Source organism: Arvicola amphibius, chromosome 2, assembly GCF_903992535.2.
Source record: "Arvicola amphibius chromosome 2, mArvAmp1.2, whole genome shotgun sequence".
Classification (NCBI taxonomy): domain Eukaryota; kingdom Metazoa; phylum Chordata; class Mammalia; order Rodentia; family Cricetidae; genus Arvicola; species Arvicola amphibius.
This window is the reverse complement of record NC_052048.2, coordinates 1,149,342-1,176,661: the sequence shown is the minus strand read 5'-3', so window position 1 is coordinate 1,176,661 and position 27,320 is coordinate 1,149,342. Positions and strand designations below refer to the sequence as shown.

General features: G+C 42.9%; 1 pseudogene; it reads right to left on the bottom strand.

The window, feature by feature from the left end:
• Nucleotides 1–12,990: 12,990 nt before the first annotated feature.
• Nucleotides 12,991–27,320, bottom strand: part of LOC119806469 — a 25,902-nt pseudogene continuing 11,572 nt past the window's right edge.

The following is a 27,320-nucleotide window of genomic DNA, read 5'->3' as shown; positions in this document are numbered from 1 at the left end:
CTGTTTGATTTTTTTTGAGATAGAATCCCACTACGTAGTCCTGTCTTGACTAGAACTTGATATTTAGATCAAGCTGGCCTCATTTCATGAATCACACTGTCTGTACCCCAGAATGCTGGGGTTACAGGCTACTACACCCATCTTTTATTTAATTTCTTTTTTGTTGTTGTTCTTTTGAGATGGAGTCATATGTAGTCCAAGCTGACCTCAAATGAAATTCCTATCCTCCTGCTTCTACTTACCGAGTACTGGGATTACAAGCATTACCTAAGGACTGAAAAAGTTAAATGTTTTACATGTTTGCCTGATCTTCTTCACTTCTCAAAAACATCATTAAATGCCTGGTTTTTGCTCAGAAATACATTGCTTGCTTAACAGAAAGCGCTGGGTTCAGTCCCTAGGACCACAGTGAAAAAAAGAAAAAAGCTTTAAACCAAGTATTGTGGTTCCTCTTATAATCCCAACACTTGAAAAGAAGCAGGAGGATCAGGAATTCAAGGCCACCCTGGGCTATACAGCTAGTTTGAGGATAGTCTGGACTACATGAGACTTTCTTAAGAAACAAACAAAAAAATTAAAAATAAAAATAAAACAAACAGCTTGCCATGATGGCACAAGCCTTTAATCCTAGCACACAGGAGGCAGATGCAAGCAGATCTCTGTGAATTTGAGGATAACCTGGTTCACATAATGACCAGCCAGAGTTGCATGGTAACACACTGCCTCAAAACATAAAACAAAAGTGAGGGCTAGGGAGATAGCTCAATGGTTAAGGCGTTTGCTGCTCTTACAGAGGTCTTAGGTTGATTTCCAGCATCTATGTGATGGTTCACAACTGTCTATAACTCCAGTTCTAGGAAGTCTGATGGCCTCTTCTGGTCTATGAGGACACTGGATACCTGCACATGATGCACTTACATACATGCAGGCAGAACACTCATACATATAAAATATAAAAAAAGCATTAAAGTTTTATAGAAAATAAAATAAGCAAATGAACCAGGTGTTGCTGTCCATACCTATAATTCTAGAACCTAGGATGTGGAGGCAGAATGATGACAGGCTTGATCTGAGCTAAACAGATCTGTCTCAGAGCACCAAAACTCAATGGGCGGTGATGGTGGCGTACACCTGTAATTCCAACAGTTGGGAGGCAGAGGCAGGTGGATCACTGTGAGTGCAAGGCCAACCTGAGCTACAGAGCTAGGTTCCAGAACAGCCAGAGTTACACAAAGAACCCTGTCTCAAAAAATAATACAAAACAAAAAAAGAACCAGAACCCAAAATTATAACATAATATAAAATAAAACAGAAGGCTGTAGCAGTCTAAGGATGTAGCTTGCAGTAGAAAGCTTTCCTAGAATATATGAAGCCATGGGTTGCATCCTGGGGAAAAACCAGTAGAGGAGATAATAGACAGCTCTCAAACATACATTGTTTTTGTTGAGTTTTAAGTTATTAGGAGCATACAGGTCAGGGCTGGAGAGATGGATCAGTGGTCAAGAGCACTTGTTCCTGAAGAGGACCCAGGTCCCAGCACCCAGTATCTCTAGTTCTTGGGGCTCTGATGCTTTCTTCTGTTCTCCCTGGGCACCAAGCACATAGGTCATCACACACATGCATGCAGGCAAACACCCATACACACAAAATTAAACAAATCTATTTTTTAAAAAAGAGAGAATACAATTTGTTTTAAATGCCCATTTAAACCCTTTCAGCAATGTTCCTTCCCCAAACACATAAGAACTATTTACCTTTTCATTTTATAAATTTTTACATTGATTTTTATGAGGCTTTCAAAGATTTTTAAAAATTTTATTAGTGTGTGTCCAAGAAAGTTTAAGATCCTGAGGCCTTGAGAACATCAAGAAGGCAAAGCACTTCAAATTAGGTTACTATTTGTTCATCCTATGATATTAAAAAAAAATGTGCTTTGGGGGAGGAGGGGGGGAGGTTACTGAAGAGATGACTCAGCAATTAAGAGCACTGGCTGCTCTTCCAGAGGTCTGGGGTGGCTCACAGCGCCCTCTTCTGGCCTCTGTGGGTATTGCATACATATAGTACACATGCAGATGAACCATGAAAATATGAAGGCTTTCCCCAAGAGGCCGCTTATTTGTCCTGGCCACCCAGAACCGAAATAACCGCACAGAAACTGTATTAATTAAATCACTGCTTGGCCCATTAGCTCTAGCTTCTTATTGGCTAACTCTTACATCTTAATTTAACCCTTTTCTAGTAATCTGTATATCACCATGTGGCTGTGGCTTACCAGGTAAAGTTCCAGCATCTGTCTCCAGTGGGGCTACATGGCTTCTCTCTGACTCCGCCTTCTTCCTCCCAGCATTCAGTTTAGTTTTCCCTGCCTATCTCTGTTCTGCCTTGCTATAGGCCCAAAGCAGATTTTTTATTCATGAATGGTAATCACAGCATACAAGGGGAACCCCACATCAGTAAATTACTCTTCACTGGGACTCCGGCTGGACTGGTCAGTTGGACTTACTCCTCCAGTTGTTTCTGAGGGATGCTGTGTCTGATTTTGTGTTTTATTTCTGCCTTGCTGTTTGTTCTTTTACTATTGTATGCTACAGACATAATAAACTTCAACCCACCAAAAATTTTTTATTAGTGTGTTTGTGCAAGAGTGTGCACTTGTACAGGAGAAAAAGTGTCCTAAGAAGCCAGAAGAGGCCTGGAGCTGGACTTACAGGCAGTTGTGAACAACCCTAATGGGGCACTGGAAACCGAACTCCAATACTCTGCAAAAGCCATCTCTCCAACTCCACGTTTATTATTTAGTGTGTGTCTATGTGTGTGGATGAACATGTGAAACAATACATACGTGGGAGTCAGAGGACATCCGAGTGAGATTTCTCTTCATCGTGTGGGATCTAGGTCTCAAACTGAGATCCTCAGTCTTGGCAGCAAGTGCATCTGTCTGCTGAGCTATCATGCTGGCCCACTAGAGCTATTTATAAAGTAGCTGTAATCGTTACCAGTAGAGAGAATTAGTATTATCATAGGGATAAGGATGCACACTATATAATTTATAGCTAGAAACTTTAAAATATATGCAACTACCTCATCAACACGGTTGAGTCAAAGTGGCTTTGGACACTCCTCTAAATCAACACACGGCTTAGCTGGATTAAAGGACCAAATCAATTTTAAACATTTTTGGCTAAAAATGTTACTAAAATATGGAAATATTGCTAATTGTATGTGTAAATGTAAGACATTAAAGTATTGTCTTATAATGTTTTCAGTGTAATCATTGGGAACAAGCTGGCAGTAGGCTCCACAAAGTACCAATTAGTGTGACAGCATTGTGCTGAGGCCAAATTAGGGGGAATTATTTACTCTCCTTGCTATGGCTGGGCGTGTTTATGAGTTCCAGGATCTAGATAAATGAAGTTATAGTTAAATACATGCTACTTTTTATAATTATATTTAAATGTACAATTTGATATTTTTCAAAAAAGACCACTCCAAAGCAAGAGAGATAGGAAATAGTTCACAATCTTTTATCTTGTGTGTTTTGAACATCATCCAAGACCCGAAACACTGACAAAATATTGAACGCATTCTTGCTTTTGTTGTAGAAATTCCAGCATCTAGTGTGATATATCTATATTTCTCAATATATGGCTGATCTATTTCATTTATAACCTCCATTTTAGTTTATTTGAATCAACTCTAAGAGTCCAACGGTATAGCTTAGTGAAAGATCTCTTGCTGTGGTGGTTTAAACGAGATTGGCCCCATAGGATCATATATTTGAATGCTTGGTTATCAGGACATGGCACTGTTTGGGAGAAATTAGGTGATGTGGCCTTGTTGGAGAAGGTGTGTCACTGGGGGTGAGCTTTAAGGTTTCAAGAGCCCAAGTCAGGCCCAGCAGACATCTCTCTCTTTCTCTTCCTGCTGCCTGTGGATCCGGATGTAGAACTCTCAGCTACTTCTCCAGTACTGTGTCTGCCTGCGTGCCACCGTGTCCCCTGTTATGAGGATAACAGACTAAACCTCTAAAACTGTAAGTTGCCCCAATTAAGTGTTTTTTTTTTTTTTGGTAAGAGTTTCTGTGATCATGGTGTCTCTTCACAGCAACAGAACACTAAACAAGATGCTTACGTAACATATCAAGGACCTGGGATTCAATTTCCAACACTACACAAAATATAAAATAAAATCAAATGGGGCTAGAGAGATGGTTCAGTGGTTAAAGCACTAGCTCCTTTCCCAGGGGACCCAAGTTTGATTTGAGACTGTATGTATATACATAGTCTCAATATATATATTTTCAAGACAGAGTTTCTCTGTGGCCTTGGAGCCTGTCCTAGAACTCGCTCTGTAGACCAGGGTAGCCTTGAACTCATAGAGATCCTCCTGTCTCTGCTGGGATTAAAGCAGATTAAATCAAATCTACTTGATTTGAGACTAAATGGAAGTTTCAGCATTTGTGCCGATGTTGCTCATTTTAGGTTTTGTTTGTTCCTGGGGTTATAGCCCAATTGGTTGAATGGTTTTCTAGCAAGAACAAAGCCTAGGGTTTATTCCCAACACTTCCTAAATCACCACTGGGGAAATGGAGGCAGGATTATAAATTCAAGGACATCCTTGGGTACAGTAAATTTGAGGACAACGTGAGATACATGAGACCCTGACTTAAAATTTTTTTTTATTTGTCATTGATCTAATTTTGCATCAGAAAGAAATAATAAAAGCCATGCTGATCAAAGTTTGTTGTAAACAAGGCAGTTTGCCAGAGAAGCATGAATGAGCCTCCACAGAGGCTGCTCCTATGCTCAAAGATCCTGGAGTCTCCAGGTCCAGTGAACACCTGCCATTCATCCTTTATCTGAAACACGATACACGAAACAGGAAATAGAAAACCTACTACTGTCAATGTTCAGTTTTACCTAGTTCTTGTATTTCTGGAAAACTGCAAAGTCCCACCCTTCCTGTCGGACTTTAAAAAGCCTCCCAGGTAATCCTTCTATTTGCCGAGGAGAAGGACAGACACGAGGCCTCACAATTCTTTGCTCGATAAACGATCAATGATTAGCTCAGCTCTTGTTCTCAGTGATCACCAGGAGCAAAGGGCTTGTTAGCCAACTTTGTTCAATCTCTTTTTCTTCCCAGGTCCCTGAACCTTGGCCCACACTCAGTTTGAGTCAACAAGTGTCCCCTAGAGGACAGTTGACCTCGGGGTCATTCTCAGATCAGCCCACACACCCTTCCCATGTCATCTTGGCCCTGGTTGCTCTTTGGCACTGCAGAAAACTTGACTAAGCCACAACGTGCTTGTAGACAAAGACCACAGTATTGTCTGCTGAAATAGTTATCCTCTTCTTCTGCAGGGGCTCCCTGACCTTTAAATATTACTTTTATTTTTTATTTTTTTTAAATATTTATTTATTTATTATGTATACAATATTCTGTCTGTGTGTATGCCTGCAGGCCAGAAGAGGGCACCAGACCCCATTACAGATGGTTGTGAGCCACCATGTGGTTGCTGGGAATTGAACTCAGGACCTTTGGAAGAGCAGGCAATGCTCTTAACCTCTGAGCCATCTCTCCAGCCCCTAAATATTACTTTTAGATGAAAGTCTCTTTTTACTAAGTCTGGATTTTTAAATTTATTTATTTATTTATTTAAAAGATTTATTTATTTATTATATATATACAGTAGCCTGTCTGCATGTATGCCTGTAGGCCAGAAGAGGGTACCGGGTCTCATTATGGGTGGTTGTGAACCACCATATGGTTGCTGGGAATTGAACTTATGACCTCTGGAAGAGCAGCTAGTGCTCTTAGCCTCTGAGCATCTCTCCAGCCCCTATTTTTATTTTATTTTATTTTGAGACAGGGTTTCCTAGCTGTCCTGGAACTAGCTCTTGTAGACCAGGCTGGCCTTGAACTCACCGGGATCCACCTGCCTCTTCCTTCTGAGTGCTGGGATTAAAGGCGTGTGCCACCACAGTCCGGCCATTGGATTTTTAAATTTAAAGACACAGAAGTACCAGACAATCTTTCAGCTCCTCTTTTGAGCGCCATCTAGTGTACAAATTATTAATACTGGACTCTTCAGCCGCCTGGGTGGATATCTAGTGTTGACCAATGGCTTGCCAAGAACAACGACCTCAGACAAATGATGGTAAAGACGGACAGTCACGTTAAATGCTTACTATGGCCTATATACGGTTTCCATCGTCTTATATACTATTGTATTTAATTCCCCCAACTTCCACAAAAGGTAAGTACTATTTTTCAGCTGTTTCACAGGTACGGACGAGTTCAAAACATTCTCACTCAGCCAGTGAATGGTAGAGTTGGATGCCAATCTGGATCAGTCTGAGGTCGCAATTGTTCAATGTTGGAAAATCTCTTCATTGTATTTATTACAGATCCTGGACTGTGCAGTTAACAGTCTCCACAGTGGAGACCGACCGAATCTCTCCTCTTGGCATCAGAGTTTAAAGGAAAATGTTTTTGTGACAGTAGCCAAAATCATAAATTAATCATCTTATACATGTTTGGCAGCGGGACCCTTCATTCTGTACTGAGGACCTTCCTGGGTGTTGATTGGGTGATGGCGTCACCACAGACAAGAAGCACGTGAAAAAGGACCGTTCAGCTAGGATCTAGGTCCGTGACAAGGAGAGCACATGTCCACATGCTGAACATAACCCATCCTGGAACTGATACAACCGCAGAGGCCGCCAGGCCACGCTGCCACTGCTCTGGAGTGAGAATAAACAAACACACTTTTTTTTTTAAAGCCCTGTCTGGATCAAAAAAAGTGTGAATTACAGAAATGGATAAAACGCCCCCTCTGCTGGCGATCGTGAACATTGCAGCTGCCTTGTTACCGATTTAGGTCTGATCTCTGCCACAGACTAGGTATTTGAGAGTTCCAGCATCATAGGGTCATGAAGGTGCTAGCCTGTAAGACTGCACTCAGGAGGCCGAGAAAAGACGATCGGAAGCTCAAGATCACTCCTGGCTACATAGCACGTTAGAGGCTCAGTAGGAAAATGTGCTCCCCACGAAACCCGAACAAGCCGGTTCCATCCACGAGCTCCAGAGGGAAGGAGAGAACGGATCCCCACAAGTTTTCCTCTAACCTCCATAGGAAACTCACTCCCCCTACAAACACGTACAAACTAACAAATGAAAACTTTTAGAAAGATGCCCAACCACCAGACGGCCCCCACTTTCTGTCAGCACCCAAAGCAGTGTTCACCTTAGTCATAAACCTGACTCCCATTACGAGCGCCTCATAGTTCTCATTTCAGTGCTGCAGTTCCCTAGCTTTGCTACAGTGAGGGCTAAACCCAATTTATTGACTACAGCTGTGAACACTTTGGGCCAGCAACCTTCAACACAGCTTGTTCCCCCCACCCCCACAGCTGGATGGACCAGGAGCTAGCCGGAGCTCTGAAAGTCTGGTTGTCCTGGAAGTGTTTGTTTCTTTGCTCATAATACTTTTCCTTCTCTTACTATTCCTTTTACTCTTTCTTCTACATTTACTCAGCACCAGATGCCTCTGGTATGGGAAATCCTTCACCAGCAGTTGCTGTGACAATAGTCTGCCCTGGGCCTTCTAGCTGCTGGTGGTTCTTCCATGGAGGTTTCCATAAACTTTATCATTGTGGGTCAAAAGGTTTCCGTGCTGAGTAAATGTGATAGGTTTGTCCCTAGAAATATAATCGGCACATTTACAAGTAAACATTCCACAATCACTCTCATTCAACTGTTGAGGAATCTCATGTGGCTTCATGCTGTAGTGGGTCCGCTCTAAGAGACTGGGATCTGTATTTCTTTTGGTCTTACTTTCACCCTACAAATACTGAAGAAGAATCTCACAGATCCTGTGGCCTTTATGTCCCATAGAATCCAGATATTTAAGACACTTTTTTCTTAGGTTCATCACCACCAGGTTCCAATGCACCTCCTGATGAATAGGTACCAGAACACGCTCTTGTTCAAAGAGATTTACTCCTGTGGTCCATCTTTTCACTGCTTGGTAACCTCCAGACTTTAATTTGGGATAGAAGAATGTACTGAATGCGTGAAGTGCTGGTTGGATAGCCTTGGTTTTTACTCTTTTCCTCTAGAAGATTCTTGTAAAAATTAATGACCCCATCACTGAGCCACTGATAGTTCTTGAAGGTCTGGATATGTCCTCGAGTAATTCGCAATTTGAAAGTGCTGCTTACAGATAAAAGGGTAGCCCACACAAAGTGAGCTCCACACTTGATAGAGCAGATGACATGTTGATCACCAGCAACCCCTTGCTCATATTTGCCTGCCAAGGAACATGTCTTCTGCTTGTCAGGGAACACGGAAGGTGGCCCCTGCAGGAGAGGTATTTTCGAGCTCTTTGTCTTGTGAACTGATGGTTCTGGATCCTGCAACAGCATGCGGAAAGATCAAAGTGACCATGGCCCGAGATCAGCCACGTAAAGTCCTGCCTTCTTTTGGGGTGTCCAAAAGGATGAAAAGGAAAAATAGCGAAAGTTATTGGAGCGACTTAAAGAAGGTCGAAGGTCATGGAAACAGTCTCCCTCCTGTAGCTTCACATCTTAGTTCTCAGAGAAGTCAGATGGACACATTAAAGACCAAAGGCTGTGTTATGGCTTAAGTAAAACGCTACAGTTTCCCTGCAGCGGGCAGTGGGGCCCTGAGACTGCAGGTTCCCGAAGTGGCGGCAGGCAACAGACAGCGGGTCCAGAGAGCAGCCCCAGTCCCAGGCAGGGATGGCGCAGTTCCCCTGAGTGGCTGCAGTGGGCCACGAGTCCTAGGCAGGGAGCCGTGTGGTGGGTGAGAGACCTCGATGAGGCAGCCAGTCCCACAAGGAGAGACAGACAGATGGGCATGCTGTAAGACCATGCCGCAGGTCTCCAAAGGTGGCAGGTCCTGGGCAGGTACCATGCAGCAGGCGAGAGACAGAGACATGGCTAGGCACGCCATGCAAAGTGAGGTTTGATATTTATTTAGTGGGTTATGGAAGGGAAGGGTAGAGGGAGTAAGGGGAGAAGGGGAAGAGGAGAGAGAGAGAGAAACAGAGGGGAAAGGGGAGAAGTGAGGAGAAGGAAGAGACAGATGCTGCCTCTTTGAGAGAGATGAAAAGAAAGGACTCTGGAAGCTGAAGATCAGCATGCCTCCACAGACAATAAGGAATGGGTGTGGCTTGTCTCTTAAAGGGACAGAGCAGACCATTACAGACTAGTTGCTACCACTTCTAGTTATTTATTTATTTAATTTTTTGCTCGTTTGCTTTTTTCTTTAGTTTTTCAAGACAGGGTTTCTCTGTGCAGTCCTGGCTGTTTTGGAACTTACTCTATAGACCAGGCTGGCCTCAGACTCACAGAGATCCTCCTGCCTCTGCCTCCTGAGTGCTGGTATTAAAGGACTAAACAACCAGGCTGCTTGTTTTATTTATTATAAACAAATAATTTATTTATAAATAAATAAATTGCAAATTTATTTATTTGTTTGTTTGTTTGTTTTTTGAGACAGGGTTTCTCTGTAGTTTTGAAGCCTGTCCTAGAACTTGCTCTATAGACCAGGTTGGCCTCGAACTCACATAGATCCACCAGCTTCTGCCTCTCAAGTGCTGGGATTGAAAGTGTGTGCCACCACTGACCAATCAGGATGTGTCTTTTTGGGGTGTGTGTGTGCTGTGGATTGAAGTTAGGGTCTCAAGCATGTGAGATAAATGTCTTACCAATGAGCTACAGTCTTGCCCCCTTTTCACTTGAAAAATTTAAATTTTGGCCTGGCGGTGGTGGCACACGCCTTTAATCCCAGCACTCGGGAGGCAGAGGCAGGCAGATCTCTGTGAGTTCAAGGCCAGCCTGGTCTACAAGAGCTAGTTCCAGGACAGGCTCCAAACCCTGTCTCGAAAAACAAACAAAAAAATTTAAAATTTTTTTATTGTTATTGTACCTGATATGTGTGCCCATGTATGTGTGTGTGGGTGCACACATGTGCCCGTGTATGTGTGTGTGGGTGCCCACGCAGAGAGCTGAGGAACGACTTCCAGGAGCTGTGTTTTTGCCTTCTGCTGTGGGTTCTGAGGATGGAATTGAGGTCATCAGGTCTGTGCAACAAACACTTTTAACTGATGAGTCATCTCTATGGCTTTTTAAATTGTTTTATTTTGAAACAGGTCACACTGGAGTGGCCTTGAATTTACTCTGCAGTCCAGGCCAGCCTTGCACTTGGACTCTCCTGCTTCAGAAGCCGGAGTCAATGAGATAAAGGCCTGCACCACCAGGGCAGGCTTACATATTGCCTTCGTTTGTATTGTTTCTCATTTTCATACGCTCTATTTATTCTCTTATTTCTGTACGGGAGCTTGAAATCAAGGCCTGAAACATACTAAATAAAAATACTAAACCTTCTCATTTTGAATTAAAAGAAAATGAAGTGTTAGCTTACTCGGAGAAACAGCATTACATAAAGTCTTCAGACAGTACTGTTGACTAGAAAAACTGTACTCAAGCCTAACACTTGCTGGGTACAAAGGTACATTGTGCAGATTTGACAAAGGCAAAGGCTAGAGGCAGAAGGTCCAGATCTGCCTAGGATATTCCACAGCTCCTTTTGGAAACTGTCCTGCACCTGTTATTTATTTATTTTTCAGTGTTGGGCCTATGGCCCAGCATCTTATGCAAGCTAGGCTCATTTACATACATCTGACTCATTCACATACATACACACATGTACGTACATACATACATATATACATACATACATACATACGTGGGGGGAGTAAGGTTCTCTCTCACTCTGTAGCCCCAGCAGGCCTGGAATTCACTCTGTAACCTAGGCTGGACTTGAACTCAAGGCAGTCCTCCTACCTCAGCCTTCCTAATAGTTGGAATTATGTCATGTCACCATGTCCCACTAATGCCTATGCCATTAATCTTCATTAATTCCAATCTAGACGGCTGTTTCTTCTACATGCATGCGTGTGTGTGTGTGTGTGTGTGTGTGTGTGTGTGCGTGTGTGTGTGTGTATTTGTTTTGCTAGTGTATTAGGTACTTTTCTGTCACTGATAAAACACCACGACCTAGGCAACCTAGAGAAGAGTTTGTTTTGACCTATAGTTCCAAAGGTTAAAGCGTACGATGGCAGAGTAGAGTACCCGGAGCAGGGAGCTGAGAGCTCATACCGGGAACTACAAGCACCAAGCAGAGACAATCAACAGAGAATGACCCGAGTCTTGGAAACCTTAAAGCCCACCCTCAGTGACACACTTTCTCCAGCAAGGCCATACTTCCTAAACCTACCTGATGAGCCACACTGACTAAAAACCAACTATTTAAACATCTGAGCTTTTGGGAATATTCTCATTCAAACTGCCATAGCTATGCTGAGGGTTGGATTTAGGACCTTGCTCAGCGAACTTTGCCATTGGCCTATGTTCCCCAGTTTTATACAACCTTTTAAATAAAATATATCTTCCTTTTGCCTTCTTATGTTTCTCTTATGATTTCATGCATAGATGAAAAACCATTTCTAATAATGGATGGAGGACAAAAAGGTCACACCCAATGATGGATGAAACAGGACTTTATAAAACCAAATCAAGATAAAGCAACAAAAATCTAGGTAAGTGGTTCTCAACCTGTGGGTCACGACCCCTTTGGCAAACCTCTATCTTCAAAAATATTTACATTACAATTCATAACAGTAGCAAAATCTCAGTTATGAAGCACAAATGAAAATAATTTTATGGTTGGGGGGGTCATCACAGTGTGAGGAACTGTATTAAGGTGTTGCAGCATTTAGAAGGCTGAGAATCACTGCCTAGAGAATCAACTCCCAAAACCTTTCAAGTTTTCAGATTTCTCATTTCACCTTGTCAGATTCATCATAATCTATTTAAAGCCTACTCTGTTTTTTTTTTTTTTTTTCCAAATGCCAAGTTTCAAAATAAATAGGTCATTGGCTGGAAAGATGGCTGAGGTGAAAGGCACTCGCCGCCAAGTCTGACAACTGAGTTTGAGGTTAAGTCATTTGCCTGACATTAATTTGCAGTAGGCTAGAAATGATAGCACAAGCCTGAAGTTCCAGCTTCTGTAGAGACTACAATACACCATGAGTGGTGTTATGATTTCAGCCACAATAAGGCTGACACTTGGGGTTCTAGGGCCATGCATGTGTAGACAAACCCTCAGGCAGAAGTGCCTAATGGCCCTGGGGCCCCGTGTGACCCACATGCATGTGTGATTGCATCATCCAATATGAGTCAGCTAAGCCCTTGCACGTGAGCCCCATCAGCTAGCTGTGTATGATATAGTCACATCAACCCCTTGTGTGCATGCACTAGGCAGCTTTTAAAAGCTGGAGGTGCCCTCTCTCTCTCTCTCTCTCTCTCTCTCTCTCTCTCTCTCTCTCTCTCTCTCTCTCTCTCTCTCTCTCTCTCTCTCTCCCCACACTGACTTCCCCAGGCACCACATAATTTCAAATGGTTGCTTGAGTCTAGGAGTTCAAGGATGAGTTCAACAGAGTGAGATCGTATCTCAAACAGCAACAACAATTCTCGGTAAAGCTAAGTAGACACTTGTTCAAGAGCAATGCACTTTTAAACAGCATGTCATATCCCATTACCGGACTTAAACCCAGTAATGAGAAAGAGAGCTATTTCCAGCACATAGTCCAGCACAGGAATTCATAGGTTCGCTTGGATAGAATAAAGAGCTCAGGCTGACGGGAGCGGAGTTTTCTGGGGGCCGGTAATGGGAGACGAAACGAAAGGGACAGGGTGCGGCCAGCTGATTCAGGACTTCCGGTGCCAGGCTTAGACACTTGGATTCGGTTAGGAATTTTAATTGAGTCATGGTAGCTGTACAATCAAGGGAGTCAAATGGGAATAGCAGTTCAGTAACTGTCAGCATCTAATGGCTCTATAATAAAGTAGACAAAATATGGAGTGTTGTGAGGGTGAAAGAAAAGCTCTCTTGTCAACAAGTTCAAGCTATTCTGGGCTGCCATGACATCTTGTGAGGAGATAAAAAGGTGACCCAGCCATGCTCACCAGCTTCTTGTCTCCTGCACACAGACACAGAGGTTAAAGGCTATAATTTGCCACTGTTCGTAGTGAAGATACCCACACCTGGAATCACCTGAAAACATATGCTCTGTCCAGTTTCTACTTTGATCTGTGCAAGAGCTCTTTCAAAAGAGGAAACCAAAGAAGAGGGTGGTGTGTGTTTCTCTGTTTTCCGTAGAATCATAGATATTAGTCTGGAAAAGAAACTTTAAGGTCGTGCAGTGGCATAGGCCTTTAATTCCAGCGTTTAGGCAATGGAGGCAGGATAGCCCTGAATTCTGAGACTGTGGTGTGTTGAATGAGAATGGCCCGGTCATGGTGCTGGGAACAGACAGTCAGTTGTGGGAACAGAGTGAACTCTTACTGCTGAGCCATCTTTCCAGTCCCCCCACCATCCCACAGGTCCAGTTATTCAGGGTCTGAAGAGGCTCAGTTATTCAGGGTATGAATCATGGGCGAGAGAAAAGAAGGAGACCAAGCTGAATTCAATTGTCAAGGTCTCCGTTTATTAGGGTAATGGTTACAGCTTATATAGCCCTTGAATGAGGAACTTGGCTTGGGGTGGGGAGTAGGGGGTAGCAAAGGTCACTAGTTAGCACACCTGGTGTTTTTTGTGTAAGCTGAAACATTCTTTTTGTGGTTCCGTTAACAGTTCTCAAGATAGTTGGGATGTGGGGCTCTCTACAAACATCCTTAGGACAATGGTCCCTGCTATCATCTTTAGGACAATGGTCCCTGACACCCCCCCTCTTTTCTTAAAAAGATTTCATTTGCTGGGAGGGATAGCACACGCCTTTAGTCCCAGCACTCAGGAAGCAGAAGCAGGCAGATCAACATGAGTTTTATTTATCTTTATTCCGTATGTATGAGTGTTTTGCCTGCATGTACATCTGTGTATCACCTGTGTGCGTTGCCCACAGAAGCAAGAACAGGACATCAGATTCCTTGGAACTGGAGTTACAGATGGTTGCGAGCTGCCATGTGGGTTCTGGGAATTGAACGCAGGTCCTCTGGAAGATCAGACAGGGCTCTTAACTACTGTGACATCTAGAAGTTCATCTACCTCTACCAATGCTCAGACTGCAGTGGCTGGCCGCTTTGCTTCTCTGATCTTCAGCATTAAGCCCCATATCTGATTTTGGGTTTTTATTATTAATACCATGGGAATTGTCCAATCGTGCTCAAAGTTGAAAGAATTATAGTCCTAGACAGCCCATATTAGCCCTAGCCGATCAGAAATCTACTAACATAACTGCCACTTGTTTAACCAATCATAGGTAAGATAATCTATCTGTCCCTAAAAGTGCCATTCAGGGTAGTTGCCATTTTGTACAGGGGAATGACCCCGCATACGCTGGTATAGTAAAAAAAAAAACGCTCTTGCACATGTTCTGGTGGTGTTTTGTGGGACCTCTCCTGGACCCTAACTCTCTCTACTCTGTAGGCTAATGGGGTATCACTAGGCCAGTGGCAACTCTTAGCCTTCTTCAAATCACATTTGTGGCTCTGATATTTTTTCCCATTTACTAAAGCATGTCCCTCAGAGGTATATTAAGACCACAAAGCTGGACTGGGAATAGCATATGTCTTTAATCCATTGCTTTGGAGGAAGAAACTATCATATCTCAACTAGTATGGTTTACACAGCATTTTTTTTTTAGATTTTATTTATTTATTTATTATATATACAGTGTTCTGCCTGCATGTATGCTTGCACGCCAGAAGAGGGCACCAGATCTCATTACATGTCAGGGGCCATTTCAGGCCTCTCCTTTTCTTACATGGCCTTGAAGCAAAAACCTTGAGACAGAAAACTTAAAGTTAACTGAAACACTGAGTGTTAATCTTAGAGACTCAAGGTCGGAAAGGCACCATAGAGTGCCCCCATTGTTCCTTGCTTATCGCTAACTGCAGGTGTTCTAACCACTGACCTTTCAACTACCCCGCATAGCTACCGAGTCCTTCCTTCCCTTCCCCTCTCCCTCTTCCCAAGGTAAGACGAAAAGCCTGCTTCAATAAACTGAGACCTTGACAATCACACCCTGCTTGGTCTTGTTCTTCTTTCCCCCCCATGTCTCTTTTCAGATAGAGCCTCTTCAGGACTCTGAATAGCTGACCTGCTGGCGGGTTACAATTACAGATGGCTGTGAGCCACCATGTGGTTGCTGGAAATTGAACACAGGACTTCTGGAAGAGCAACCAATGCTCTTAGCCCTTGAGCCATCTCCTATAGCAAATTCTTTTAAGACAACTAGGATTATATAGTGAGATTCTACTTCAAACAAACATAGAGTTGGGCACAGTGGCAAATACTTAAAATCCTGTCACTCAGAAGACTGACATAAAGGATCACCTCAAGTTTAAGAAGAGCCTGGGCTACAGTGTGAGTTCAAGGCCAGTATGGACTACACAGAAAGACTGTCTTTAAACAAACAGATGATCAAACACAAAACATGGCTTGGTGTTGTGGGAGCTTGATCCGTTCAACCAATGATTTTTGGGGTGACTTGCCGTGGGTGTGGTTTTCCATGGAGAGGTGACTGGATATAATGCTCTCTTGGGAGGTCAGAGCTGGAGCAAGCCTTGCAGTTGGACCTTATCACCCTTGGGAGAACAATGGGACAGCAGCAGCTGGATCAGCGGCGGTATCTATTTTGTTCTGTATTTGTGAGTTTGTTTTTTCACTGCACCCCTTAGTAAATTGTTTAATAGACTTTTGTGGGTTCTCACTTCAGCTTGGTGTCATTTGCTTGTAATCCTAGGATTAAGGAGACTGAGGCAGTGTAGTGAGGAGCTGCGGGCAGGCCTGCTTTTCGTCCCGCCTGGCTCCTGACCGCCTGGCTAGCTTATGCCCCAAAATAACAACACAAATAGTATTCATTTAAACACTGCTTGGCCCATTAGCTTCAGCCTCTTACTGGCTAACTCTCACATTTTGATTAACTCATATATAGTAATGTGTGTAGCACCACGAGCGGTGGCTTACCGGGAAGATTCTAGCCTACGTCCATCTTGGGTCGGAGCTTCATTGCATCTGCCTTACTTCCCTTCTTCCCAGCATTCTGTTCTGTCTACTCTACCCACCTATGTTCTAACCTATCAGGCCAAGCAAGTTTCTTTATTAATTAACCAATGAAATCATCAGATAGATAGAAGACACACCTACATCAAGGCAGGAAGATTTTGAGTTCCAAGCCAACCTGGGCAGCATAGTGAGTGACTCCCATACACAGGGTTGGGAACAGGAATCCCATTTTTTTTCTCAAGATAGGGTTTCCCAGTAGCTATTGAGCCAGTCCTGGAACTCGTTCTGTGTACCAGGCTGGCCTTGAACTCACAGAAATCCGCCTGCCTCTGCCTCCTGAGTGCTGGAATTACAGGTGTGCACCACCACTGCCCAGCTTGGGAACCCCACTTTTTTTTTCGAGACAGGGTTTCTCTGTAGCTTTGGAGCCTGTCCTGGAACTAGCTCTTGTAGACCAAGCTGGTTATCGATCTCACAGAGATCCGCCTGCCTCTGCCTCCCGAGTGCTGGGATTAAAGGCGTGTGCCACCATTGCCTGGCAGGAATCCCACGTTTAAGATGACAAAAAACACTTATGACTAGCTCAGTAGTCAACTGTTAGTCACCTGCTGAGACCCAACTAAAGGTAGGCACTCTGGAAGGAACAAAATGTGTAAGGTTTTAGAGTCTCCCTTCAAGTGTTTTGTTTGTTTGAATCTAAGTAGTTTTAAAGTGTGCATATGAGATCTAAGGAAGGTTTACGTTACAAAAGAAATTCTGTTGAATAGTATAGCACAGGCTCAGCTGTCTCAGTGTCAGGGACCATTTTCCTAAGGATAGATTTGACAGGGACCATCGTCCCTACATGGATAGCAGAGGTCATTGCCCTAAGGATGTTTACGGAGATCCCACCCCTCATCCCAAACTATCTTGAGAGCTATCCGTTAACTGAACCCACCCCTTACTCCAATGCTAATGGATCACATCTGCTAACGGAACCCAACCCTTACTCCAATGCTAATGGATCACATGCTTCGGCTTACACCAGGTGCTGGTTGATGACCTTCAGTTACCTCGGCAGAGTTCCTACCTACCCCTACCTCCACCCTATTCAAGGGTATATAAGCTGTAACTTTCACCCCAATAAACGGAGACCTTGACAATAGAATCTTGCTTGGTCTCCATTCCTCTTCTTCAGCCCATGTCTTTCAGGCTAGCGCCCCTTCAGAGGACCCTGAATAGCTGACCCTGCCGGCGGGGTTATCTCAGGCTCCAAGACCTCCATGAGCTATAGTCCTTGGCTTCACTGGGCTCTGCCCTGTCTATAAATGAGATGAGGTCCCTGCAGGATTGTGGTGAGGAGAGCTTAGAACATTCAATACCTATTACTAATAATCATTATATGTTACAAATAAGTATTATGTTTCTTCATGAATCAAATCATCCAGAATGTATCATGCTATATTAAGAAATTCTATGCTCTATCAAGAGTTGGAGTCAGACGCACTACCATTGAGCCACAAGGTCACGCTCTATCAAGAATTGGAAGACATCTTTTTGTGTGTGGTTTAGTCTTGTCCTGGAACTTGCTGCAATTCTGCTGTGTCTGCCTCTCTGGTGCTAATATTACAGACCTGCAGTACCAAGCCTGCCTTGGAGAACATCTTTAAACAGAAACATTGTTATAAATGATACTTGGATTACAGGTGTATGTGTGTGTGTGTGTGTATGTGTGTGTGTGTGTGTGTGTGTGTATCTGTATGACAAAATCACGCTATCACCCAAGACTTGCATGTTTGCAGTTTAAAAACAAATGTGAAGGGCTGGAGAGATGTTTCAGTTGTTAAGAGCACTGGTTGCTCTTTCAGAAGACCAGGGTTGGATCCCAACACCCATGTGGCAATTCGTAACTGTATTTAACTCTGGTTCCAGACGATCTGATGCTCTCTTCTGGCTTTCACAAGTACTACATACCCATGGTACACAGACATACTTGCAAGCAAGACATCCAGACACATAAAATAAAAATAAATATATCTTGAAAACAAACAAACAATTTGAGGGACTAGGGAGATGGCTCAGTTAGCAAAATGTTTGGTGAAAAAACATGAAGACTTAAACCCTCAGCAAGTTAACGGACTGTTAATAAACTATTCTATTGTAATAATAACAAAAAATGAAACAAGATAAAAACATAATTAGTAATTTTTAAAAAATATTTATTTATTTACTCACTCACTTATTTATTTATTTATTTATTTATTTATTTATTATGTATACAATATTCTGTCTGTGTATATGCCTGAAGGCCAGAAGAGGGCACCAGACCTCATTGCAGATGGTTGTGAGCCACCATGTGGTTGCTGAGAATTGAACTCAGGACCTTTGGAAGAGCAGGCAATGCTCTTAACCACTGAGCCATCTCTCCAGCCCAATAATTAGTAATTTTTAAAATTGTTTTTATTTCAGTGTGTGTGTGCATGTGTGTCTGATGTGGGATTCCCCTCTGTATGTTGTGAATACCATTGGTTAATAAAGAAGCTGTTTTGGGCCTGTAATAGAGCAAAGTAGAGCTAGGTGGGGAAAACTAAACTGAATGCTGGAAAAAAAAGGTGGAGTCAGGGAGAAGCCATATAGCCCCTCCAGAGAGAGACGCCAGGTGAAACTTTACCTGGTAAACCACAGCCACATGGTAATACACCGATTGATAGAAATGGGTTAAATTAATATGTAAGAGTTAGCCAATAAGAAACTAGAGCTAATTACTGCTAGAAGCAGTAATTTAATTAATACAGCTTCTGTGTGGTTATTCCGGGGCTGAGCAGCCGGGAATGAGCAAGTGGCCTCCTACTACAGTGTGTCAAGGTTAGAGGACAGAATGGGAGCTGGTTCTCTCTTTCCACTGTGTGATTTACAGGTACTGAATTTACAAAACAGATTTTTTTTAAGCAATGCCCCTTTATCTGATAGGCCAACTTCCTGGCCTAAACAGGGTCTCACTCTATAGCCCAGGTAGGTAATCTCCTTTGCTTCAGCTGTCTGAGTGCTTGAATTATAGTTGTGTACAACCATGTTGAGCTTAGAATTCAATCCTTGATCTCTATTTGAGAACTCTGTCTGACTTCATATTGGGAATTTATTTTTTAGGAAATTTTTTTTTAATTTTATTGATATTTATTGAACTGTACATTTTTCTCTGTTCCCCTCCCTGCCTCTCCCCTCCCCTTCAATCCTCTCCCATGGTCCCCATGCTCCCAATTTACTCAGGAGATCTTGTCTTTTCTACTTCCCATGTAGATTAGATCTATGTAAGTCTCTCTTAGTGTCCTCATTGTTGTCTAAGTTCTCTGGGATTGTGGTTTGTAGGCTGGCTTTCTTTCCTTTATGTTTAAAAACCACCTATGAGTGAATACATGTGATAATTATCTTTCTGTGTCTGGGTTACCTCACTCAAAATAATGTTTTCTAGCTCCATCCATTTTCCTGCAAAATTCAAGATGTCATTATTTTTTTCTGCTGTGTAGTACTCCATTGTGTAAATGTACCACATTTTCCTTATCCATTCTTTGGTTGAGGTGCATTTAGGTTGTTTCCAGGTTCTGGCTATGACAAACAAAGCTGCTATGAACATAGTTGAGTACATGTCCTTGTGGCACAATTGAGCATCCTTTGGATATATACCCAAAAGTGGTATTACTGGATCTTGAGGAAGGTTGTTTCCTAATTTTCTGAGAAATCGCCACACTGACATCCAAGAGGGCTGTACCAGCTTGCATTCCCACCAGCAATGCAGGAGTGTTCCCTTTTCCCCACAACCTCTCCAGCATAAGTTTTCATCAGTGTTTTTGATCTTGGCCTGAAAGACCTGGGGAGACTCTCACTCAAGCCTTGGGATAACACGAACCCCCAAGAACTCACGAGAAACCATCCTTGCTGCAATCACACAAGGTTTATTAACAGGAACCAGCGCTGGGGCAGAGACTCATATCCCACACAGGGGTAGCAGAGTTTTCAACCCGGAGTAGCTAGGAGAAGGGGTATTTAAGGGAAGAAACCAAAACCCAATAATCCAAAGAGGATAGGGAAGGCGTCATTGGAAAATTCCGAAAATACCAGTGATGATCACAAGGGGGTAACTCAGGGCTGGAGAGATGGCTCAGAGGTTAAGTGCACTGCCTGCTCTTCCAAAGGTCCTGAGTTCAATTCCCAGCAACCACATGGTGGCTCACAACTATCTGTAATGGGGTCTGGTGCCCTCTTCTGGCCTGCAGGTATACACACAAGACAGAATACTGTATACATAATAAATAAATATTAAAAATTAAAAAAAAAAACAAAAAACAAGGGGGTAACTCCCTGTCTCTCAAGATTATTCTCAAGATTATAATCTAACTTTATCTTCAGCTAGTTCCTGAAACAGTCACTGAAACGATTAATCTAGATTTTTGATTCTTCTCTCCCTGCTTAGATTTTTGACTCTATTTTTTCTGCTAGAGGGGTCTGGATTTTATTCTGGTCTTTCGGGCCATTCTTACATGTGTAAGATGGAATCTTAGAGTTGTTTTGATTTGCATTTCTCTGATGACTAAGGATGTTGAACATTTCCTTTCAACCATTCCTCTGTTGAGAGTTCTCTGTTAGGTCTGTACTCCATTTTTTTAATTGGATTATGTGTTCTTTTGATGACCAATTTCTTGAGTTCTTTGTATATTTCGGAGATCAGACCTCTGTCTGATGTGGGGTTAGTGAAGATCTTTTCCCATTCTGTAGGCTGTTGTTTTGTCTTGTTGACCGTGTCCTTTGCTTTACAGAAGCTTTTCAGTTTCAGGAGGTCCCATTTATTAATTGTTTCTCTCAATGTCTGTGCTGCTGGGTTTATATTTAGGAAGTGGTCTCCTGTGCCAATGCATTCAAGTGTACTTCCCACTTTCTCTTCTATAAGGGAAAAATATTTTTAAATTGAAAAATATTGTATATGTTAAGAAGAAACTATTGTGGATTCAGTTCTCTCCTACTTTTGCTTGTATCTGGGGAACAAAATTAGGTTGCCAAGCTTCCCCAACAAGCACCGTTATCCACTGAGCCATCTCTCTGGAATTTCTAAACATTTTCTGACCTTAGGAGTGTTATGCCCAGATCACAGAGTCCCCCTCCAAAACCAGTTGGAGACCAAGTCCCTGTAGGTAAAAGCAAAGAACCTTTATTCTCACATAAGTTTGCAAACTTGGACTCTCCACGTGTCCAAGGTATTGGCATTATCAAAGAGCCCTGAGTTCAATTGGAGTTGGGTTTTTATAATAGTAAAGGTGGGGTGAGGATTTCTAAGGTTCAGGACCCCTGATTGGCTGACATTGTCTAGGGGGAGTCCTGGTGAAAAGCGATGGGTGTGAGCTGGCAGGTGATTCTGTATGCAATGGTTGGAAAGTTAGGAATTTCCTTTGGATGGTCTGTTCCCGGGTGGTGCCTGGGTAGTCTCAGTTTGTGATCTTTCTTGGAGCCAGGTTTTGTCTTAGCGTAAACAACTGGTACTCAGGTCAGGTTTTGGAGAACAATAAGTTTTATCATTCTCTAGTGAAATAAATCAACCATTTTGTGAATAAGTGCACTACACCCACATGAGAATAGAGGTTAACTGGCTTTATTCTAGCAAGGAAGTCCCCACCATTGCTAGCACTGGCAAGCTCTGGAGGGGAGGAGAATGGGAATCGGGGCCAACTAAAGGGAGGCACTTATTTGAGACTGCTTTGAGGGTTGTGCTTAGCATCTCTGGTTGGTTTTCAATTTGATCTGAGGAAAGCGTTAGGGAAGCTGACAGCTTGTTTTGATTTTTTACAATTTACCACTGCAGATATGGGCGAGAATTCTGTTATCATGTAGATTGGTCATTATCTCTAGTTACATTCAGTCTCTTAAGTTGTCAGAAAAAATAAAGATTTAAAAAATATCTATTAAAAAATCTATAATACCAAATTAAAGCTGGGACCTTGTACTTGCTGAACATTCTGCCAGGAGCTGCCTCACGGTAGACGATCAAAGAGAAACCACTGAACCAGACCAACTAGACCCAAGGGCTTCTTGGGTAAGGAACTGCTGAGTTGTCTCCTGGAACAGAGAGAAGCTGCTCAGTGGGAAAACAGGTGGAATTGATGTGATAATCAGCAGGGTGGGGGGTCTGTAAGCAGCTGCAGGCTGTCTGTGTTAATCAGGAACTAGGTGGAGGGCAGGGAAAGGAAGTAGTGGCTTTCCTGACAAACAGAAACCCCCATCACGAGGTCTCTGAGGAATGCTGAGTTGTTTTCAAGATTTTGTTTAAAGATGTTTTTAAGATTATGTAAGATTATATAATCTTACATCATTTATTAAATATTATATATTATATAATCTTACATTATATAATCTTACATATATGTATCGATGTGTATATATGTATTGTGTATGTGTGTATATGTATGTATACATATAAATACCTACATACACACATGTGTATACATACATATGTATGTATACACATGTGTGTGTGTGCGCTCTATCTGCATGTACAACTTTATGCCAGAAGAGAGCGTTCCATCCAACTATAGAGGGTTGTGAGCCTCCATGTGGTGCTTTTTTGTTGAATCATCTCTCCAGCCCAAATGCTGAGTTTAGGTTTCTATTTATTTGATAAGCATCCAGCCTGTGTTGTGCCCAGGCTGTCATCTTAGGCCACTGTGAGCAGCACTGCCAATCTGGGGCCTATTTCATGATCTAAAAATGACAATTTTTTAAATTGTCAGATACAGTTAAAAATTTTATTTTGAGATGGGATTTTGCTATGTTGCCAGGACTAATCTTCAGGTCTCCATTCCTGAGCCTCCGTCCTTCCATTGCTGGGCTCTAAGGGTCATTGTGTTTTTCTATAGAGGGTAGTGTTATGCCCAGTCCGTGGAGACCCCAGAAGACCACCAGGAGACGACTTACCGAAATGCAAAAGCAAGGTTTATTGTGTGCACAATACTATCTGGCAGGAACCTTGTTAAAGTAATAGACATAGCATCAGCAAGAGGAGGTACCTGCCCTTCTAGCGGGCATTATTTAAAGGCAAACCCCAGAAAAGTTACATTAGCAGGGTGTGGGGTCATGGGTTCAATCCTGATTGGCTCGTTCGAATCTAGGGACTTTTCAGAGATTTTATTTTCAAACCTCGCCTGTTGCTTGTCAAGTGTTCTTATAGGCTGACCTTGGGGCGGGGAGGGAATGTTCTGCGGTTTTCTGTACTCTCCAGGTGGCTACGCACTTACTTTTGCCCCTAGCCATTTCTGTGGAGTGGAATGTTTCACATAAGACAGAAGACGGAGGCGGAGGACAAATGGAGGAACTTTGGTCTTAGGTTAGGAGCGTAGGTCCCAGTCCCTCGCGTCTATCCCAGCCCCCAGGCCTGGTTTGGACTTCAAATCCCAGCAGGCCAGGTCCTGACCCCTCCCTGGAGGTGGGATCAGGATCACTCCCCAGGGTACTTAAGTGTCCCCCCCCCCCAAGAAAAACACGTGGTCTCTCTCTTTCTCCCTCCCGGGGATCGCGTTCCGGCGGCTTCCGGTTTCCCCCTCGGGGCCACCCGAGAGCGCAGATCTCCCATTAAACCTGGATATTTCTTAATTTGGCTTGTTTTGATTTGGCTTGATTGGGAATTTTGGCGTTGTCAGAGAGCTCGCTTAGGAAATATTCCTAACATAGACCAAAGGAGGAAGGGTGGAAATTGAGGAGCTAGGGTACAATTGTAATAATTCAGGTGAGGTGGTGCAAGAGGGAGAGGGGAGAAGGGAAAACAATGAGCTATAGACAACATCAAATTGATCTTAAACTTTAGGGCATATCTACTTATCAGTACTAAGTATTTCTGCAGTTTCTTACACTAAGTATTTCTGCAATTTCTTACCACTAAATAAACATTCACCCTGTAGTAATATTTTTTTAATTTTTAATACTTTTAGGTAGGACTTAGTGCTCATTAAATTAAATGACCACTAGGTGGCACCACACCACCAGTTACCTAAAGATTGGGCTGGGTTTAGATCTGCAGCGAGGGTTTACAGGTGTGAGCCTGCACTGTTTGCAGACCAGAAACTATATACAAGAAATTCTCAGATACCCACAAAGCTGGTGTTAGAAATTTGTCATAAGGCAATTTGTTGGCGAGAGAAGCTGGAAGAATGAAGCCCTGGAAAACCAAACTCCCTGCAGGAGTTGGTGTGGAGGTTATTCCTGCATTGCACAGGCAATCTTTGGTACTGAAAAAAGAAAAAAAGGAAAGAACATGACTTCTCCTAGGTATGGGGTGTCAGGAACCATTGTCCTAAGGATGTTTGCAGAGAGCCCCACATCTCAACTATCTTGAGAACTGTTTGTTAATGGAACCACAAAAGAATGTTTCTGCTTACACAAAAAACACCAGGTGTGCTAACTGGTGACCTTTACTACTCCCTACCCCCCACCCCAAGCCAAGTTCCTCATTCAATGACTATATAAGCTGTAACCATTACCCTAATAAATGGAGACCTTGACAATTTAATCTGCTTGGTCTCCTTCGTTTTATTGTAGATAAAAGAACATAGTCAGAGGCTGGGACATCTGGGAGAGTCCAGAGTGGACATGACCAGCCTCAGCTGGACCACGTGCAGAGAGGGAGAGAGGAAGGGAGAGAGAGGAAGCCAGTGAAGCAGCCAACAGGCCAAAGGTCCAAAAAGGAGGGAGGGAAACCAAAAATGTCTGGATTATATATGGAAGAGTCTCTGAGGGAAGGACAGCCCAGCCCCTGGGCTGGAGAGTTCGGGGTTGAGGGCACAAACCAGATCCAGCTTGATATAATAAATACACACTTCAGCCTTTGACTCAGGATCGAAACTTAACAGGTACAACTTAATTTATTCATTGGACTAAGCTCAGCTGTAAAACTGAACTGAGTTATTTATTAGGAAGATAGTCATCAAGCTACTCATTGTACAATTATGAGCATTTATCAAATGTGCGATTTATAAGTAATATTACACCCCCCCTCAAAAAAAGGGCACAGGATAGAGGAGAAAGTTAGGGCAAACACCCCAGCTTTCACAATCCCAACTGGTTGGCTTCACATCCCCTCCAGATATACCAATTAAGGAAACAATTTATGGTGAATGAAGGGTCTATAAATAAGAATGAAAATGTAGGAATAGAAATATAGACACCGAAGGTTAGGATATAGAAGCTTAGGGTACAGGAAGAAAGACATATAAAGCTGTAAACCTGGGCAGACTACCAACAGCTTTTCAAAGATCAATCATTCACAGTGAACTATTTTCTCAGATGCTTAAGAAGCTTCTATAAGCTTAGGTATTTCATTTTACAACTAGCTGTTTTATTTACAAGACTGGAGCTTCTCTCCGCAAACTGAGAGTAGTTTCCTGGCCATTCTTGATCAACATTAACCTTTAGGAGACAGAGACCTCTGAGTTAGGCATTGTCCCTGCTATGGGAAACTGGTAGCATCAAGGGGAACACAGGGCTTTAGTAAAAACTATCTGGAAATACCAAGGAACTGAAAAATGAAGATTGTAAAAAGTAAGGCAATCTGTATCTGAGTTTTACCCCTGGATTGTAAAAATTCCTTTATTCAGACCTGATGCTTGGTGCTCTAAGAAGAGGACCTCGAGAACCCGTTTTTTTTTTTTTTGCCACAGTGTCAGAAGCCTGAACTCTGTCTGCGGTCTCAGCTGATAAGCTTCTGTGCCCTGCAGTCTTTTTCTTTTTTCTTTTTAAGTTTGCTTCCGGTTTTCCTGGAATCTGGTTTCTGGAATAAAGTTTGCTTCTGGTTTAGACTTTGGTGGTGTGTCCCCATCTTTGTGCCACCCCCTGGACCGAACAGTGGAAGACAGAGACATTGATAAGTTAATTTTAAAAAATTAAAAATGACAAACTAGTGCCATAGAGTTTTTGCCATGGAAGTAATATGCCTTCCCAGTAAGAAATTGTCCCCCACACTTAGAGATTAATAAGGAAAAGACTCTAATAATAGCCCTTGACTGGTTCTGGCTAATCCACAAAAAGGAACCAGTCTTAAATAGAAAATGTTACCAGCTTATATATCTTACATACACTGTCGTCCTTAAATCTCTTTCAGGACACGGCCCCAGATTACACTTTGAACAATTTAAATAGAGACAGGACACCACAAGTCTGGTTACTTGGGCAGAAGGGAGATTTACACAGCGAAGTTATTGCCAGGATTACTTCTTAAGTACCCCAGTATTATTCTTTTCATATAGTTGTCTCCCAGGTTCATCTTGCCTACCTGACAGAATTATGCTTTTCTTGGTAAAAGCACATGAAACTTAGTGTCAGACTTAATCATGGCTGTGACACCACCCCCTCTCCAGGCCTATTAGAGGTATGTTCTTTAATAAGGGAAGGAGCCTAATGGCCAGTTGTAAATCAAGGTTGTCCTTATTTGATATGGAAATAATGGGTAATAACCTCGGACCACAGGAACTGAGTCAGGTTTATTATTGAGTGGTAGCTAAACTAACTGTATGCAGGCACCTTAAGTCAGTTCACCCCTATTTCTGCATATATGGTTTGTTAAATTTTTTTCCACTAAGTCCCCCAAAACCAACAAGGAGACTGAGTCCCATATGTAAAAGCAAAGAGCCTTTAATTTATTCAAGTTTGCAAACTCGGTCTCTCCGCATGTCCAATGTATTGGAATAAACGGAGAGCCCCAAGCTCAGTTAGAGTTGGGATTTTAAAGTAGTAAAGGTGGGGGTGAGGGTTTTTTGAGGTTTAGGATCCCTGATTGGCTGACATTTGTCTAGGGGTGTCCTGGTGAGTGTGTGCCGGCAGGTGGTTGGAATGCTAGGCATTTTCTTTGGACGGTCTGTTTTTGGGTGGTGCTCAGCTAATCTCAGTTTGTGGTTCTTCCTGCAACTAAGCAGCACTCCAGGGCAAACTACTGAGACTCAGGCCCCCACCAAATCCTTGGAGGGCTGAGTCCCACTCTGGCAGGTGACAATGGTTGGAAGCAAAGAAAGAACTTCCTTCGGGTGATCTGTTCACATTTGCTTCATCGTGGCTGGCTCCTACAGAGCCAGTCCCGTCTGGAACTCTGTAGACCAGGCTAGCCTTGAACTCACAGAGATCTGCCTGCCTCTGCTTTCCAAGTCCTGGGACTAAAGGCGGGCACCACCACCACCTGGCTGGATTGCTGTCTGGAGAATGTGGACCCATGTAAGCTTTGT